Genomic DNA, 4439 nt, shown 5'->3' on the forward strand with positions numbered 1-4439 from the left:
GAGCAGAAGTGGGACGCTTAACCAACTGAGCCAGCCAGGCACCCCTCATTACTTCCATCATGCCTTTCTCCTGCATGTGCATGCACACACATAGATACATGGGTAGACACTCATGGGACCCTCGAGAGGTAGATGACATGAGGATTGTGGTGGCTATTTTGCAAGACCAGGTTTGTAAAACCAGCACTCTGTTGGAACAAAGCCCTGGCCTGGAGATTGGAAGGCTTCAGTTCTGGTTCTGGTTTTTATCCTGGAGTGGCCCTGGGCAAGTTATTTTCCCTTTGGCCTCCTACATTTCTCAGTTGTCCTGTTAGGTGTACAATCTCTATGGGCTCTCAGTGATTCTAAGGACCTTCCTCCCTATCTTCCTGCCCTCTCCTGAGATGAGGCAGAGATAAGGTGTTGACACAGACCAGACCTTAGGTTCCACTGGATTGGACACAGAGTAGAAGTATCAGTATGACACGTCACATCTTGTAGAGGGTGTTGGGGCCAGAGCTGACAATTGAGTCCAAAAGTGTCATCTGTCAGCTCCAAGGAAACCATGGGAGATCTGCAAATTGGAATGGCATTCCGTGTTTTCCAAATACAGTTAAATTTCGTATTCTCATTCTAGGCTCTCTGGGATTTGGTTCCAACCACTTTCTCCACACACACCAACCAGCTTTATTGAAATATAATTGGTATATGACTTTGTATAAGTTTATGGTATAAAATATGATGATTTGATATATGTATATTTTTTGAAGAGATTACCACAATATAAGGTTAATTGACACACCTGTACCCCCACTCCCACCATTTTTGTGGTAAGTTGCTACTGACAAATTTCAAGTATATAGTATTGTTAACTATATTTATCATGCTATATATTAGATTCCCAGAACTTATTTATCTTACCATTGGAAGTAAGATTACCATTGGCCAACATCTCCCCATTTTCCCCATCTCCTAACTTTTGGCCACCACCAATCAACTTTCTGTTTCCATAAGTTAGCTTTTTAAAGATTTCCTCTAGAAGTGAGATCATCTAGTATTTATCTTTCTTTGTCTAACTTATTTCACTTAGTGTAATGCTCTTAAGATCCATCTCTACTGTTGTAAATGGTAGACTTTCCTACTTTTTTATGGTTGAATAATATTCCATTACACTGAATTCAGTTTGCTAGTATTTTGTTGAGAATTTTCACATCTATATTCTTCAAGAATAGTGACCTAAAGTTTTCTTTTCTTATAATATCCTCATCAAGCTTTGTTGTCAGAGTAATGGTGGCCTTGTAAAGTGAGTTTGGGAGTATTTCTCCCTTTTCAGTTTTTTGAAAGATTTTGAGAAGGATTGGCATTAATTTTTCTTTACTTTTTAAATGTTTATTTATTTTTGAGAGAGAGAGAGAGAGAGAGAGAGAGAGAGAGAGAGAAAGAGAGAGAGAGAGAGAAAGAGAAAGGAAAAGAGAGAGGGAGACACAGCATCCAAAGCAGGTTCCGGGCTCTGAACTCTCCACACAGAGCCTGACACAGGGCTCAAACTCATGAACTATGAGATCATGACCTGAGCCAAAGTTGAATGCTTAACCAACTGAGCCACCCAGGTGCCCCAAGTTTTCCTTAAATATTTAGTAGAATTGACCAGTGAAATCATCTGGTCCTGAACTTTTGCTTGTTGGGAGATTTTTGATTATGGGTTCAATCTCATTACTTATTATTAGTTTGTTGAGATTTTACATTTCTTCATGACTTAGTCTTGCTAAATTGTATGTTTCAGGGAATTTATCCATTTCTTCTTGGTTGTCTAATTTGTTGGCATATAATTGTTCATAATAGTCTCTTATGATCCTTTGTATTTCCGTGGTATTAGTTATAATGACTTGTCATTCATTTACAATTTTATTTACTTGAGCCCCTACTTTCTTTTTCTTGGTTAGCCTAGATAAAGGTTTGTCAATTTTGTTTACCCTTTCAAAAAATCAAGTCTTAGTTTTGTTGATCTTTTCTATTGGTTTTCTGTTCTTTATTTGATTTATTTCTGCTCTAATCTTTATTATTTCGTTCTGCTAACTTTGAGCTTAGTTTGTTTTTCTTTTTAAAGTTCCTTGAGGTATAACATTACGTTGTTTATTTGAGATATTTCTTTTTTCTTAATGTGGGCATTTATAGCTATGGACTTTCCTCTTAGAATTGCCATTGCTACATCCCATAAGTTTTGGTATGTTGTATTTCCATTTTAATTTATCTCATGATATTTCCTGATTTCCCTTTTGATTTCTTTTTTTATCCGCTAGTTTTTCATGAGTGTGTTGTTTCATGTCCATTGCTTGTGAATTTCCCAATTTTCCTTCTGTTATTGATTTCTAGTTTCATGCTGTTATGTTCAGAAAAGATCCTGGAGATAATTTCTATCTTCTTGAATTTGTTGAGACTTGTTTTATAACTTAAAGTACATGATACCTTCTGGATAATGTTCTGTGTGCACTTGTGAAGAATGTGTTTTCTGCTGCTATTGGATGGAATGTTCTGTATGTGTCTGTTAAGTCTATTTGGTCTATATTGTTGTTCAAATCCTCTATTACCTTATTAATTTTCTGTCTGGACGATCTATCCATTATTGCATGGGGGACATTAAAATCCCCTATTGTTATTGTATTGTTGTTTATTTCTCCTTTTAGTTCTGTTAGCATTTGCTTTAAATATTTAGGTATTCTGATATTAGGAACATAAATATTTACAACTGCTGTAATTTCTTGATGAATTTTCCCCTTTATCATTATGCAATGAACTTCTTTCTCTCTTATGACCATTTTTAGCTTAAAGTCTATTTTGTCTGCTGTAAGTATAGCTACCTGGTTTTTGTTGTTGTTGTTACCATTTACTTATAACATAATATCTTTTTCTGTCCCTTATTTTTAGCCTATGTGTCCTTAAAGCTAAAAATGAGTCTGTTATAGGCACTACATCATTGGGTCTTTTTTTAATTAATTAATTAATTAATTAATTTAATATATGAAATCTATTGTCAAATTGGTTTCCATACAACACCCAGTGCTCATCCCAAAAGGTGCCCTCCTCAATACCCATCACCCACCCTGCCCTCCCTCCCACCCCCCATCAACCCTCAGTTTGTTCTCAGTTTTTAACAGTCTCTTATGCTTTGGCTCTCTCCCACTCTAACCTCTTTTTTTTTTTTTTTTCCTTCCCCTCCCCCATGGGTTTCTGTTAAGTTTCTCAGGATCCACATAAAAGTGAAACCATATGGTATCTGTCTTTCTCTGTATGGCTTATTTCACTTAGCATCACACTCTCCAGTTCCATCCACGTTGCTACAAAAAGACATATTTCATTCTTTCTCATTGCCACGTAGTATTCCATTGTGTATATAAACCACAATTTCTTTATCCATTCATCAGTTGATGGACATTTAGGCTCTTTCCATAATTTGGCTATTGTTGAGAGTGCCGCTATAAACTTTGGGGTACAAGTGCCCCTATGCATCAGTACTCCTGTATCCCTTGGGTAAATTCCTAGCAGTGCTATTGCTGGGTCATAGGGTAGGTCTATTTTTAATTTTCTGAGGAACCTCCACACTGCTTTCCAGAGCGGCTGCACTAATTTGCATTCCCACCAACAGTGCAAGAGGGTTCCTGTTTCTCCACATCCTCTCCAGCATCCATAGTCTCCTGATTTGTTCATTTTGGCCACTCTGACTGGCGTGAGGTGGTATCTGAGTGTGGTTTTGATTTGTATTTCCCTGATAAGGAGCGACGTTGAACATCTTTTCATGTGCCTGTTGGCCATCCGGATGTCTTCTTTAGAGAAGTGTCTATTCATGTTTTCTGCCCATTTCTTCACTGGGTTATTTGTTTTTCGGGTGTGGAGTTTGGTGAGCTCTTTATAGATTTTGGATACTAGCCCTTTGTCTGATATGTCATTTGTAAATATCTTTTCCCATTCTGTTGGTTGCCTTTTAGTTTTGTTGGTTGTTTCCTTTGCTGTGCAGAAGCTTTTTATCTTCATAAGGTCCCAGTAATTCACTTTTGCTTTTAATTCCCTTGCCTTTGGGGATGTGTCGAGTAAGAGATTGCTACAGCTGAGGTCAGAGAGGTCTTTTCCTGCTTTCTCCTCTAGGGTTTTGATGGTTTCCTGTCTCACATTCAGGTCCTTTATCCATTTTGAGTTTATTTTTGTGAATGGTGTGAGAAAGTGGTCTAGTTTCAACCTTCTGCATGTTGCTGTCCAGTTCTCCCAGCACCATTTGTTAAAGAGACTGTCTTTTTTTCCGTTGGATGTTCTTTCCTGCTTTGTCAAACATTAGTTGGCCATACGTTTGTGGGTCTAGTTCTGGGGTTTCTATTCTATTCCATTGGTCTATGTGTCTGTTTTTGTGCCAATACCATGCTGTCTTGATGATTACAGTTTTGTAGTAGAGGCTAAAGTCTGGGATTGTG

Source organism: Panthera leo, chromosome A3 (genome assembly GCF_018350215.1).
Source record: "Panthera leo isolate Ple1 chromosome A3, P.leo_Ple1_pat1.1, whole genome shotgun sequence".
NCBI classification, from domain to species: Eukaryota; Metazoa; Chordata; class Mammalia; order Carnivora; family Felidae; genus Panthera; species Panthera leo.